This window comes from Micropterus dolomieu, linkage group LG17, assembly GCF_021292245.1.
Source record: "Micropterus dolomieu isolate WLL.071019.BEF.003 ecotype Adirondacks linkage group LG17, ASM2129224v1, whole genome shotgun sequence".
NCBI classification, from domain to species: Eukaryota; Metazoa; Chordata; class Actinopteri; order Centrarchiformes; family Centrarchidae; genus Micropterus; species Micropterus dolomieu.
This window is the reverse complement of record NC_060166.1, coordinates 17,565,607-17,581,775: the sequence shown is the minus strand read 5'-3', so window position 1 is coordinate 17,581,775 and position 16,169 is coordinate 17,565,607. Positions and strand designations below refer to the sequence as shown.

General features: G+C 43.0%; 1 protein-coding gene across 12 annotated transcripts in view; it reads right to left on the bottom strand.

Moving 5' to 3' along the window:
• mecom (MDS1 and EVI1 complex locus) overlaps positions 1–16,169 on the bottom strand; it is a 119,586-nt gene that overhangs the window by 97,176 nt on the left and 6,241 nt on the right. The gene's annotated exons all lie outside the window — the stretch shown is intronic.

Sequence of the window (16,169 nt, the reverse complement as noted above, 5' to 3'; positions counted from 1 at the left end):
ACACACACACACACACACACACTGTTTACCTCTAAACTAAAACCACAATCAATATCATCAACAAGGAAGCCTCCACGTCAACCCAACCACTTCATATCATTAACTCTCTAACAACACGGAGCATATGGGCATCTCTCTCCCTCTCTCCTCCCTTCATCTCCATAACGCTCCCTGATTCAATCTCAGTCCTGACTCTAATTTGCGAGTTTATCTTCTGCCTGTATGTTGACAGGTGTTCTTAAGTGGGATGCCAGTTGCCAAACGATTTTTATGATTGTTTTAGTCCCGCATTTGGCCTAATGAGATAGGATCCCAGTTGGACGTTAACTCAAGCCTGTCAAATGTAAAGCAAACAGAATAACAACCCGGCGCTCACATTGTTTCCACAAGCCATTCATCAGCCGGGGCGTAGAGGGAGGGCCCTCCGAATCACACACTGACCCCGGGATAGAGAAGATGACAGCAAAGAGTGGGAGAAAAGGAAGCACATGGGGCGTTAAGTAAGTAAGTGATGAGACAGAATAATACTGTAAGTGGGTGATCAGGCTACTGTAATACTATAAGAAATAATATTGTGACTTCATTTCATTTTGACCACTGTTATTATTTAAAGATGTATACCTGTATGTAAAGTAAATTTGAGCGTTAAGCATTCCGCTTGATAGAATTTGTTGATTGTTTGCTTTCACCAACGATGTATGAGTGTGTATCATCTGCAAATACACTCGCTCTTGTAAGCATTGATTTGTCTGTTTCCTCCTCTAAAGTGACGTGTAGAGAAAATGTGTTGACAAAGGTCATTAATCCCATCATCTGTTCTGTCTTTCCTTCTGATTCTATCCCAACTCAGCAACCCGTCACACATTCTAAGCTTTTGATTAGTTTGTTCTGGTCACCTTCGCCATTCCTTTCATCTATCTTCATGTTCCTCCATTCCAGTCCCTCTATCTTTTTAGATAGCAACAACAGCTATCTCTTCCCTGGAAGAAAAAAGACAACGAAAACTCCCACAGAAAGGTGACACAAGAATGTAGAAAATGAACGTGAAAAATTATCAACACAAAAGCCACTTTTATTACCAAACTAAATGTTTATTTCAAAGTTATATTAGTAAAAATACCATACATGTCAATGCAAACATGCATAGATGAACACTTTCTCTCCCCCTCTCTTCTCTCTCCCTCTTTCATGTCATGGCTAACTGCCATTGGGCCCTAATATAATTATGGCTCACAGTTGTGCACATTTGAGAAATTGATTCCTTTGATGAAATGTGAGCGAGGCAGGTCTGGGCAGAGTAGAGAGAGACGTATATCCAGAGTGGTACCCCCCCACCCCCACAATCCCCCAGCCCTGCAGAAGGCCCCCTGGGTACCAAACCGCCAGCTCGACCCGGCCCAGCCTGTCCCGGTCGTTAAAAGAAATGATAGCATATGTGCTTTGTTTAAGTTTGATGTCTTCATAATGCATTACACAATTAGATGGATTTGACAATTTCCATTATACTTGATAAAATATTTATGTAGGCCGGAGGATGGTAGTTCTTATCAAAGGGGAGCAGATCTGCAGTGCAGATGGGAGCTCTGGTCTGCAGTGAGAAGGCCATCAGTCTGTTGAAGCTGGGCAAAATTGTAGGCAAATAGAACCTGACTACTTGAAATTTATATTTGTAACATAAAAAAATGTGATTTTGTAAGTCATGCAACCAAGCTTGAGCCCATTCACATGTTTGACATGAATAATCAGGCACACCTGATTGAGATCAGATGAATGAAACCGTACTGTATATCAGTGAATCAATAACCTTGTCCCCACATGTTTGCATTGCGCACCATACAAACACAGAACGCTACAGAAAAGAAAAAGGCTGGTGGGCACTGAGTACATTATGCCGTTGGCCGCCCTCCCAACAGAAAATTTTCCATCGAAGACAATTTCTGGCTAAACAGACTTCCGGCTACGGTACATTAGCTTTAGATTTGCCTCAGTTGAAACCTGGAAAGTCAGTGTCAACACATACTGTATATTGGCATCACACAAAAATGCATACTGCTGTTTGCTGTTAGCCCTGTAGCTTAATTTGTCCAGTCAGGGGGTTGACTCCATAGGATACAATATCCTTGGTCATTGGTCATGTGTGTCCAATGTACTCACAACATTTCATATTGTATTAGTCCAGCCCTTTTGTAGCATTTGACTCTCTCTTTCTCTCCCAAATTTGTGTATCTGCAGGGCAGAAATGCAGATAAAGTAAATACATCAATTTATTAAGCGATATATTTTAACCAATTATGCTTAGAGGTGAGTCTACTTCACCCTTCTTTCCTCCCTCATTCTCCTTCTCTTTCGTACCCTGAACGTCTCCCTCTTTCTCCCTTTTCTCACCTGTCCCCCCCGCCCCCCCCGCGTTCCCTTCACACCCTTCTACGAACCTCTCACTGTGCACAGCCACCCCACATCCATCACAGCCCAGAAATTTAAGGAGCCAAATTGGCCTCATCTGTCTCAATGTTGGATGCAGATGGAGTTTCTTGTGCTGAGGGAGGTGCAGTTAGTCACCCCTGCTGCCCCCACCCCTTCAATCTACTGCCTTAAAGCCAAGCCAGCCTGCACCAGTCTCAACACTATAGAGCCACGTTATGAGGCCAGCTGCTGGGATAAAGAGGGCACGGTGGTGAAGTGACCACTACACTGACCACACATACTCTCTGCTTCAATCGGTTCTCTCAATCACATTTTTCTTTCTTTTTTTTTATTTTCCATCTAGCCTTCATTCTTGCTCACTCTTCTTCTTTAACTCACTCCCTCACTCTTGGTTACTCATATTGCCAGCACACACACACACACAAGCACACACATACACACACACACCACTACACAAACACAAGCGGCAATGGCCATAGCGCAGCCTGCAGTATAGTCTCAAGCAGCCTGGACAGACCTGGCTCGTTAATAAAGGCCCTAAATGAGGCAGCATGCATAAAACATGAAGCGCCGCGTGCTGCCGTAATGAACTGCTGCTCCATAATTGCATCTCAGAGCCGTAAAATGAAGACAAAATATTTGAAGAGGGATTCTGTCACCTCTCTGCAGACGCAACACTAATCACAGGCGTTCTGCGGGGCCCTCTGGGTCTACCCTTGACAGAGAGCAGGGGCTAAACGCCCAGGGCGGCGACATTGGCAACACCCTCCAACTAATGGGACATAATTGAATAATTGCTGATTAGAAAATAGGGGGCGAGGAAATAGTATAACAGTGTCCAGTGTGTTATCTGAAATAATCCCAAATGGAAAGGAGAATATGATAATATGGCACTGGAATGGCTAACAAAATATATATCTATCGAGTGCACCCAACACCTACTGGGAAATTATTCCATTAACTTAGGGGTCAGTTTATGTGCTTTGAATTATTGTTAAGGGATAATAGATGAGATGGTGCAAAAGCTGGAAGAGAAAAGTGTTGTTTGTACCTGTTTGGGGAACCAGGTGTGTGAATATATATTTGTAGTATATTAAAATTCAGCCAGACAATCTGCTAGTTGCAGGAAACTGACCTGAACTGACCAACAAATCCATTAAAATGTTTGAAACCACATTTTAATTTATTGAGAAATAGTAATAATAAAAACACCCAAACCAAAGAGCAATGCCTTAACATACACAGACACACACAGACAAACACACACACAGTGACAGGCTCAGAGACAGGCAGGCCTCCAGATGAGAGATTGGAGTCCCACCCAGGGGTGTCACACAGACAGTTAGAGAGTTACCGTAGTGACAGGGTGGCCGCAGTGACATAATGAAGGTGCTGTGGTTGTCAGAGGGGGTCAGTTGTGATCACACTGCCCAGCTGCGGGGGGGGTTAGCCGCACGTATAATGAATCCCACCAATGACAAATGGCCCTCAACACAGGGCTGAGGCATCTGACAAACTCAAACTCATCACTTGGACACCTTAAACACACACACAGGCAACCACTGACCCTACTAGGAACACACACACAGATTATCTGTGAAGCAACAGCGAGACGTACACATTCTATCATCATAGAATCTCTGCATGCAACAATTTATACATCTAAAGAGTATAAACAGGGTGCTACTAAACCTGCGTAGCTCTTCTATCTCCTTTAACAAGCTTCTTTTTTTGGAAGAACCTCTAGATCTTTCAGCTCCCATTTCTTTGCACAGCTTCATTTAATGAATCTTTTCTCTCACCTCCGGCTGCTACTTGAAACTGTTGAAAAGGAGCCCTTAATTTTGCTGTTGTGGCACAAGAGTGGCAGGTCAGAGGTTATCAATACGGGCATTGTTTACCATGCACAATGGGCCACATGAATACAGAAAAATCCCCTCTTGCAGTATACGGAAGTATGAGCATATATACAGACTGCAAAAAAAGAAAAGAAAAAGGTCCAATACAGATTCAACACAGAAGGCCTGATTCTCCTTTTAAAGCTGAATTCAATCAAAAATGAGGTCTGTGTATGGTAAAGAAAGAAAAACTAACTATTGGAAACCAGGAGTATTTTTAATGTGACAAGTTGACCACCTACTACAAACCTGACATCCTCCATTTAATATTTCTGGATATGAATAGACTTTGTCTGAGGGTTGCTTTTCCACTCTCAGGGTCTGCTTGCCTCAAGCACTACTACAGCAGCAGGCCAATTCTACCTTAACTTTGTTAAAGAACTTGTTACATACAATAATGTCCACGGCTACAGAGACTTTCCAAACCACAGTGCGACATGTGGAATAGACCCGGGCATGGAAAGGTCCTGGAGAGGATGTTTGTTTAATGATTGTTGGAAGGCTAACATTCAGCCCATACGCCCCGAGCAACAAAATCCCCCTCGGAGCACTGAAACTGTTTATGTTATTTGTTATGGATGTCAATTTCCCTCTATTTAGGAGGTGATTTAACTGGGAAATACAGTAGGATTGTGCACTTGTATGGGGATTGTTGTCTCCCTGTGTAATAAACTACACAGCTGTTCATGGGAGTCTGGACACAAACAGTGTAGGTCATTGTCAACTTGACTGCCGAAGAACCTGCCACTTCAAAGTCATATTTTAACATCTGGTGGTTTCTTCTATTGTAGATTTTTTTTTTTTTATTTGTAAAAATGACATTTCTCAAATTTGTTTTGATGGGTTATGATTTATGAAACTCAGGTCCTGAAATTGCTAAGAGATTGTATAATTTTTCGGACTGGTCACTTACTATATTAACCTGTTTGGATGACAAATCAAACCTTTAAAAACTCATTGCATCATTTTCTTATATTTTGCGCTACTCACATTCATATTTAGAATAGGACACACTTGAAAACGAGCAGGCTATTTTATTCTTACCTGCCTTTTATGCCTGTAAGAGAATGGGGGTATGTGAGTGTGCATGTGTGTGGAGGAGGGTAGAGGGTGGACATAAATGGAGAGTGACAGCTGCCAAATGACAGTGAGATTGAGGTGGGAATGCAGAAGGACAATGAGGGAAGGAGAGGAACATGACAGTAACAGCAACTCAGATTAGACTGAGATCACACATACACAAACATGCACACACAAATACACACACACACACACACAATCCAAAGCACATCACTGATCCTGCATCGTGCTCAGGGGGGTTGATGGGAAATTCGGTCCTGTAACGACTACTCAGTGTGTCATTCAGACAGATGAGAAGGATCACAGAAATCTGCTGTTTCTTCTTCCCTAATTCAAAGAAACAGGGACTCTAAGCAGAGCCACATGGCCTCCCTTAATGACTGACATTTTGTTTAAGAACCATCCATAATGACCTGGTTTGAATTTAAATACTTGGTGTTTATTTCGCAATGAGCTGCCAATATTCACCAATGAAAAATTCCAAAGTGCTTGAGTGACTTGAGACTGTTGACTTCATGCTTTTTCTCTCTCATTGGTTTTCCTGTTTTGTACATATTTGGAGTGGCATGACTGTGGAATTAATGACAGATTGCCCGAACATGTACATGTATAAAGCATAAAGTATAAAGTAAAACAGATTATCAGGAGATCTCTTACACTAACGCATTTGATATGGTATTATTTCTACAACTGGGTTTTAATCCTTGGAATGTTGGACTTAGCTTTCACCCAAAAAATGGTTATTTTATTTCTCAGACTGCATTTCTTTGTATTTGACTGAGCAAATGTAATTCATAAAAGCCTGTTATCTCTTTGCTTTGACTATTTCGCTATGACTAACAGCTTATTAGGTTTGAGTAAAGAAATGCTTAATTTCAAAATAATTATGTATGAAAACGCAGAAAGTTTCAACTCAGTGAACATGTTTCAAAAATTTATCAAATCTTACAGAGGCAATAGGCACAATGGTAAGTGTAGTGCCGGCACTTATACACCAACACTGTAAAAGAAAAAAAATTTGAAAAACTATATTGACTAGGGAAATAAAGCAATTACAAATCACAACAGCACAAAGATTAAACTCTTTTGAGCCACTTGATACATTGACAATCGAGTAAAAAGGGCCAGAATGGAAAGCATCCCCCAAAGACATGAAAATGTTGCAGCCAATTAATAATCGCCTCATTTTAACCTGCTGCATGCACTCGTGCAGCCAAAAATCAATCAAGGTCCACATTTTTTTTTTCATATCGATGGACTGCGTTGAGTGAAAGAATGCTAACTCTAAACTAACAATGCCACAGTCATGTACATAGATGGAAATCAATTGTAATTAAAACTGAACAAGTGTTCCGCTTTATACACTCAAAGAGTGCATTGGTCATTAAATACATTTTCATCAGTTATCACTTAAAGGTTTTAAATGAAGTCCATGGCTTCTGCCTCCTTTGGGATAGCACTCATTGCTTTCACACTTGCCTTGCAAATGTACACGCGCTTGCTTTGCAATCAAAGGCCAACCAAATTAAGTATCAAACTATTTAATGTTATGTGTCACTCTCCAAAACGATCTGTATTAGAAGCACTTAATTAAACTTTCAAATTCAAATGTACTAATCAGTTTGCGGCAGAGTAGGCACTTGTTTTTCTAACATGAAACGCCACGGCTGGCCAGCCCGGCCCATTGCCTGCTCATTAACATGAAGGTGTGATTTGCATTTCCTGATGGACTGTTCCAGTTTTTAATATCCCTCTTTCTGCTCTTACATCAATCATGGAAGAGGAAGGCCACCATAGGCCACTATTAACCCTCCAAATCTGCCACAAAACAAATATTACAAGAGTTCACTAATTTGGAGATCAAAAAGCCACTTGTCCATTATATAATTGAAATGAAGGTGGAGTGTTGCACTTCTGAAGAGCTCTATAATTACCAGCTGTTAATTGCACACTTGTGGTGTCTCACTTTTAATTAAAAAGAGCGGCTCGTTGCTGCATGATAAGCAACGGTGGAGAGGCAGCGGTTTAATCAACAAAGCCAGAGGAATTTGTTTCTGCTGTGGCCAGCAGCAGGCTGGAGAAATCTTCAAATAACCCAGGGAGATTAAAACATGTCCATTAGGACCAGTCAGGTTTTATTTAGGGTGGCAGGAGCGAGGTGCATTTGAAGTCGTCCCGCTGCAGAGTCCTCAGCGAAGCACGGCTGGGGGTGTGGGTCTAATCAGCCCGCTGCTGGCCCTGAGCGCTCAAGTGGAGGAATTGGACCCTGCTGGTGGTGAGAGAAGCAAGGGAGGAAAGGAGGGAGAGAAGGATGGACAGAGGGCGGTGCGAAGAAAAAGCAACCCCATCACCCTCCCTTTCCTCTTCTCTCACTTTCTCTTTTCCTGCCTGAGCCTGTAACTTGACTTTGTTTTGTTGCTGGTGTTGACAATGAGCCAAAAAAGTCTTTAAACTACACGTCTTGCTTCTCAAATTGGCTGTTTGTTTCTCACATTAGTCACTGAACCACAGCCTGGCAATCAGTACAAGTATGAGATATCTCTCCAGGATGTGTCAGCGCCCTTAGACAATACACAAACAACCTCAGGTCCCTTTTGGACATACCGGAGAAAGCCCTTCCACCTATTTCACGACCTATTGAACCATGGCAGCACAGTATAAACCAAGAAGAAAAAAAACAACTTCTGCACTTGATAGTCCCAACGTGTGGCTATAATTCACACAATGTTTACATGAAAGCGACAGTTACCTTGGTCAGCAACTCTGGGTTGCTGCCAGGCCTCCGAAGGCTTTCGGTGCACCAGCTGCATACAGTACACGACTACCAGAGTGTGATAACCTCATCCACCCTTTCTCTGACCCCTCCGCTCCCTCGCTGATAAAACTGTCTGCCAGGAAGTGTCCTTCACTACGCTTCCTCCCTCTCATGCTCAATCAACACCTGTCACCACAGCAATCAGTACCGCGATGTGAACGCACCGCCTGAAGAGGCTGCGGCACTGTTCACATCCAACTCATAGAAATCTTTAATAATTCTTTGTGCTTCTAAGATAAAAAATTTTATAGTCTATAGATAAAATCCCTTGCAGGTTTTGATTATATGTATGAATGTAGATCGAAGTAGTAATAACAGAATCACTAGGGGCTTCCCAGACCCCCCTGAGTGTCGCAACTCTTTTAGATAAAGGGCTCTGGGTTTATCTAAGGAAACAGTCGCTGGGGCGAGGATGGTCTGGCCTCACTGACAGATTAGTCCAGCCCAGGCCCACTTCCTGCCTGCTGAGGACACTAATTAGAAGGAAGGACTGACACCACAATAAGAGCTGACAGTTGAGTGCACTTAGTACAGCTTCACACAATCCAGCGCTGTATCAGTACAGCAGCCACGTCAAGCCATAAATTTCATCACATTAGCCAGTGCTTATCTGATGAGACAAAGTTAACCTGGATGTGTTTAGACAGAAAAGTACAAGGGCAGTTCTTGAGAAAACTGTGAGGGTGCTGATTTATCAGTTGGGAGTATTCGAAGTGTTTTATTAGAAATTTTATCAAATTCACCCCGCCATCCTCTCTCTCTCACTCTCTCTCTCTCTCTCACCACCAGCCTCACTCCACGCCCCTCTCAAAACACACACACACATACACACACACACACACTGAAGGAGACAAAAGTCATTGTGAGCCTGGCCAGTTCCCAGTGTTAATGACATCCTGTTTACAAACACGTTGAAAAGTGTCGCAAGGGTCATGGTTACTCACACCCTCACACTCTGTCTGTCTGAGTCCTATATCTTATCCTTCTATTCAAATGACCTTTGACCTAATGAGGCATTCGAAAAAAAAATATCAACATTGAAAAAGGATGTAGCTGGCAACATTCTGTGGCAACAACTGGAAACAGAAGCATGTGCGTGCATAAAACACAATGTAAGCAAAACGTTTGCACACACACACACCTGAACTGACCCAGCCGTATACACACACACACATGCACACATCATTATTATTATAATCCCAAAATCACCCAATGAAAAAAATGTGCTATTACCCAAAGGGCAAATTTACATTACAGTTACACGTACGTGCATGTAATGGGCTGAGCTGTTTTACAACACCAGCATGAGCTGAGCTATTGTTTTATTTTGAGAGGTGCTGGCTGTTATTGGATTGTTTTACACTAGCTGGGAGAATTTTATTCCAGAGGAGCTCTGTGTGGTGTGGAGTGTGTTTGACTGAGTCAGACAGAGAGAGGGAAAGAGAAGGAGAGACAGACGAGAGAGATGTGTGTGTGTGTATGTGTGTGTATGTGTGTGTGTGGGGGGGGGGGGCACTCTTAAGCTTGTGTAACGGCATTGGGAGCGTGGCTGCTGAGCTTCTGTTGGTGTTTATTCATCAGGAAGCTAATGTCTCCCCCACTGAGGGCCAGCAGGGGTCCTCAGGTACAGGTGGTCACTCCGCACGCTAACCCAAAGCTACACCGCTGAAGTTTGAAGTTTTGAATTGTAACAATTACAGCAACGTCTCAAAGAAGTTAATCAGGACTCCTGGTTAATGCAGCGTAATGTTCTGCATAATAACCTCATGTGTTGGAGAAATTTCTTTTTTTTGCATTTGTGTCTCTTTACATGACTTTGGAGTGCCCTCTTAAATACACAGTTGCTTTATGTATCCGCATGCTAGCTACGTGTGAGGTGAAACACGCTGAATGTGAAAGTGTAAAAGCGGGCATTTTCTGGGGATCTCTGTGTGACTGTGCCAGCGGGCGGAGCAGTACGTCAGCACAGGTCGAGCGCCACAATGTGCCTGTCAGTCCGCGGGATGTCCCAAAGGAGAAGGGCAAGAGGCAGCCCCCACCAGCCTTGCCCATCCATCATCATGACACCACAAGCTGCAGTCATGGGAAATCCACCACTGGCCAGTCAATCTGGACCAGAGCTGGGAGGGTGAAGGGGGAGACGGGACTCGCCATCCATTAAAAACACATTGTTTTGTTTATTATAACTAGTTAATGAGGTTGAAGTGAAGCCTTGCTTTGTTTTTCAAACACTTCCAGAGGGAATTTGGAGGCAGACGGCCCCGTTGCTGGATTCGGGCAAAGCAACTCATAAGGGCCTGGGTGTTTTATAATGGATGTCTACAGATTTTATGAGAGTGAAGTTGGCCATGTTAGTAGTGAGATCCTTGGTTCTTGTAAAATGAATAGTTTTAAGGGCTTTTCTCCATATGCTGAGACCTCTGAAAACCTTTTCCTTTAGCTTGCAAGCCCTTCTTCCTTTTCTCCAAACCATTCCCCTCCAATTTCGGCCGGCCATCAGTTCATGAATCCAATACCATGTCTTGATTTTGACTCTACAGCCAACGTCAACAACAGACACAATTGTTTAACAATGGTGGCCAGTGACGGTGTACCCTTGTGTCAATCTTTTGAACCATTCATGAGGAAGGATAATACTAAATATAGGCTACTGTGTTTAAAAAAAAAAGAAAGCATGTTGTATCATTGGATGATGTATTTTTGAACAAAAAAGAAAAGACGACTGTTTCTGTTGGGAATGAAAAGTAGTGTGCGTTAGCAGCGTCAGTGGTTTGTGGAGCGAGAGGCCCCCCTGTCTCCCTGTCTGGCGGAGATATGAGAGAGGGCCCACTCCCTGTCCGGCCACAGCAGGGCCCTGGGCTGCCCGCTGACATGCCTACTTTAATTGTTAGTATTAAATCACTTGCACTTTAACTCAAGATGCTATCTGCCAGGCGATCTTCCACAGTAGTGAGTGTGCGCTGCCCAAATGTGAAACACCCGAGAGTGACACGCAGATATTGACCGTATGCCTCACCCCCGCAGTAATATTAAACAAACGCACAAATGTTCACAAAACACACAGACATAATGGAGTCTTGTATTGGACTGATTGTCGGTGGAGTGGACAGGCAACCGGACTCCACCCCACCCTGACGGCAGGCCACCCGTCAGCAACCAAGCACACCACAACACCAGCTACACCACCAGCTGTTTGCTTTAGGAAAGTGGCCCAAAGCCAATTAAAATACACTTAGAGCTGTGTCCGACTTGTGTTTGGAAAGATAATATATGTCCAGGAGTCCAGTCGACACAGTGTGAGCAAACAGGCAAGAGGGAAGCACTTTGCATCATTGTCTCAGAATGCACCGTGTCATTATCACACAGACAAGATACTTATCTTAGACTTTGCTGAAGCAGAAAACTGGCCTGAACTTGGTTCAAGATCTTATGTCCTCAAAAAAAAAATATTACATTAGATTTCATGGTTCAGCAGATGTTAGTGCTGCTTTAAAACTATCTGTCTGTGCATTAGGCAATGTATAGATATCACTTTAAACTGTCAAAACAGGATAATGGGCGCACCATATATGTTATTTCTTCTAAAATCTGTTAAAAGAGACTGAAAGTGTGACTGAAAACATTAATCATCAAAAATTAGTAGCCTAATTCACAAATGTCAAACATATGGACAAACCATTCAATGTGAAAATACATACAGAGAGGGACAATACGCAGGGAGTGAGAGAGTAACACACACACACACATGGATGCAGAGGGCAGAGGGTGCTGATATGAGTGGTGGTGAGTGGTGAGCAGAGACGGGAGCTCCATGTCTGTTCAGTGTGTTTTAAGAGTGTTTAAATGAGTGAAAAGTCAGTTATGGCTTCCAGATGGAGGCCGGTTTGATCCGGATCATTCTGACAGGCCTAGACTTTGATGTGCTGCTGCCTATTACTGACATTACAGGGAAACAGGCATATTTCTCCCTAATCACTTCCAACTTGTATGGCCTGTGCCGGCTAGTCACACCAGAACTATGTACCTTGTACAAATGCTAGTGTGTGTATACATGTGTGAGTATGTGTGTGCTTTTGAGACAGCGCATGCATTTGTTGCGCTATATTAAAAAAAAGATACGTGGCCAAACGACATCCACTATTATGCCTGTGTGTGTAAAATTTGCAGTATTAATGTACATATTCATACCATAGCCTGCGGTGACCCAGCATGTCTGCATTTGTGCTCAGGTTGTATTTTAACTTGATTTTGAATGTCCTCCTGACATTTCATCATAAACCCTCAGTTTCTAATGAAAAGCAAAGGAGAGGACAAGAGAGGAGAGTATAATGGCTTCATTTATGCTGAGGGGAGAATTCTCTTGGAAACATCCATCTTGTCAGGCAGGTTAAATATAGTCCAGACAGACAGACAGAAGGGAATAATTCCTCCACTTCCCTCTGCACCCACACTCCCCAGTAAGCCCAGTGGAAGTCATTTCTCAGTGACCACAGAGGAGGAGGACCAAAGGGGAAAAAGGAGCACCACTCTGCTCCTCACTAATCACTCTGTGACCCCGAGACCACCACTCCGCTACCCCCTCACAAGTCTCCTCTTTTCCTCCTCCTCATCTCCCGTTTTTTTGAGGGACTGTGGAGAGGGATGAAGAGTGGAGGAGTGAATCAGGCCGAAGTTCCCCTTTTTATCTACCAAAAGCAGGGGAATGCCAAGGGGCCGGCGCTTTGGAATCCACTTTTTTGTCTGTCTCTTGGGGAGAGCTGGGCTGAGTCCACTTGGAGTAGCACAGGGAGGTATTCAGAGGAAAGTCTGGAGGGCCCTTCAGCAGACAATGGCGCAGCCCTGGGACAAAGTGAGTCCTTGATGAGGGATCTGTGGAGAGGTGCAGGTGTCTGAGGTGAAGAACAGTCTCTCAGGCCTGACCCACTTATCTCCAGCTCCTCTCCGCTCTTCTTCTCTTCTCTTCCCCCGTTACCATGATCGCATTCCTCCAAACAAGGGCTTCTTCAGATTCTTAAAATATACATGTAAAATGGGCATCCACCCCACTTTGCTATGCTTAGAAATGCCACAAACGTCTTTAACCTATACATGGAATTGGGCACAGAGACCTAGGTCTACTTATGCCAGGGAGGGAGACAGGAAAAGGCCTTTGACCCCAGGGCTTCACTCTACATTCCTGGTAATTGCACTCCATGATACTTTGTGTCGGAAATAGCAAACATCTAAATAAACCCTGTCAAACCATGTTGTCCATCTGCCGGCAGATAAGATGAAGAAAATAAGCTGTGTTCCATAAACACAAACATAGGGGATCACAAATCAGTGGTCACGGTCACCACAACCATAAATTAGTCTAGAAACCATTTTTAGCATTTAAGTACAACGGGGAGAGGACAGTGAAAGGAGAGGACAACCCGCTCTTTAAAATCTCATCACTGCTGTCACCATGGGCTCCGCACCATGAAACAACACTGGGATAACATCTACATGAGCTGGAGAGAGAAAACAACAAAGATGTAACCACTAAAATGACGGCTGGCTTATGATGGCAGGGCCGGGTTACCCGGCAGCACTAAAGACTTCAGTCAAGCGCAAGAGAGAGGGAAGGAAAGAACAAGTCATGGCCACCTAGTGGAAATGTTTCAACTACTGTAGCTCTCTTTCTTGCACATCCAAAAGAAGAGTTTTCTCATCAGAGAATTGTATTTCAAATTTGTTCTTCGGGGGGAAATATAATCTTTGTTTTTTTGACAAATGAGAGTGATTTGCAGCGATGTACATTTTACTTGGGGGTTGCACATCAAAAAGTTGATAAAAAAAAGGATAATAAATGACTGTGCTTTGTTTACAACCGTTTCTCTGTAAATTATACTTTCACTGTCCTGACACATTGCAGAATATCTCAGGCAGGATAACAAATGAATCCCTCAGACATTCATTCTACAATGCTTTCCCTTTATATTACATGGGTAAGAGCCTCTGGGAAGACATTACCTTTGTACAGGAGCTCTAGTAACATGAAATGACAAATCGACAATAGCACTGCACCAGGCTCTCAGGAGCCAGCTACGTGTATTATGCTACTCTAATTCTCCTAGTTGGAAGTTGGCAGAGCCTCTGAAATTCTACAACCAGATTTATCTCATTTTCCCAACTTATTTTCATATCTATTTCCTTTTCTTTGTGAATTAGGCAGTAAATAAAGCCACGGGGCCCTGTGCATAGTGAAATCAGCTGGAATTGCCACATTAAAGAATGCAGGCAAGGTGTAGCTGGAGCCATCCTCCTGGATTTGGGCAAATTCAGCTGATGCAAAACAAGGAATTAATTTGAAGGGAGCGGCTTGCGTGCTGAGCTTGGCGCTCTGACAAAGATGAATGGCATCATTCCAAGCGAATGGTAATTTCACTTTTTGTGACAGTGCTTTAGAGCAAAAGCGACTCGGGACGCACAAAGCATTTGCAATCCCATTGAGGGCCCTTGGTACCTGCCTATCAGACACTGCACATTGTTTACCAATCATCTGATATTGATTGGTTTCAGACTAAAGTTTGAAGATGAATTAGAGTGGGAGAAGGTTAAGTCCTAACCTTGAAAGATTTAGTGTCTATTCAGCCCGCGTGTAGGACTCTCCTCAGCTCACTCGGAGAATAGAGAACTTTTAAATTCAATAGGGGGTGGGAGACACAAAACGTGTCACATTCACCGAGTGAATCCACTGGAAGAAACGCAGAAGAACACCCAAAAAGCATAATCTTTCTCCCCAGTTGATAGAAATGGTAATTGCATGTGTGGGATAATACTTTGAAGCCAAGGCCTCGGTCGGACAGACCGCCTATTTAGGTTAAAAAAGGGGCAACAAAACAGCTCCTTCTTAACGCTTTTGTTCACTTCTCCACTCTTTTAAATGTTTACTGAAAAAGAACCTTCAAATCCACTCTCCATCTCCTGCACAATGTGGCACCTATCACTCTTGGGTGCATGGACACATTGTAATATGTGAATCATTGATATGTAGCGATCATTCCCATGAATCATTTTCTATTTAACATTCAGATTCTCAGGAATCCGATTTTCATCCTCTTGAGATGGACAAAAACATTTTGTGAGATAAAGGACTTCATTTGAAGACTGTTACTTTATTACACAACAGATAAAATCCTAAGGAATATCAACAGCAAGTCAACACTATAGTCTAAATTTGTCTTTTAATCTAAACCATGTATGTTTTTGTGCCTCATCTTTAGACGGTACTCTGAAGTGTTTGAAGCCACAAACAAATGATAGAACACCACAGGAGACCCAGAGCTTCCATTTTACATGCTGCACAAGCGATGTTCCGACATTCATATTTTGACATTTTGATCAAGCAAAGAGCAAACTGGTACCAGGGTTGGGTCCCTTCAGCCTGTCAGGATGTACCATCTCCCAGCATGAGGTTATAACTCTAAATGGACCACTGGGCAACCCATCACAGCTGGGCCACACCACTTAGCATCCCCCTCCCATCCCCTTCCAGCCAACGAGCCCTCTGGTCTACTCCTAGGCTCTCCAGGCCACTCGACCTCTCGACACAGCACAGAACAGGAGCAGGCAGCTCTAACCCCAGGTCAGAGATCGCATTAAGAGAATGCATGCATGGAGAAGGGAGAGCAAACACCATCCCTGTGCTCAGAAAGTAAGTCATCCTGTCATGTCAACATCCTTTGACCAACGCAGAAAGCACTAAAGGAAAAAGTCCTGTGCAGGTCAAACAACCTCTAAAATATCTATATTTGTAAAAAAAATATTTATATTTATTTAAAATATATAAAACAAACAAAAAGTAAGAACCCAGAATCATATCTAGACTTCAGATACAGAATATTATGTGAAAATTATTAATTTATATTTTGAAAACAATTTCAACAAATGTAAGATTCAGTCAAACATAATTCTTTGAACTGCATATG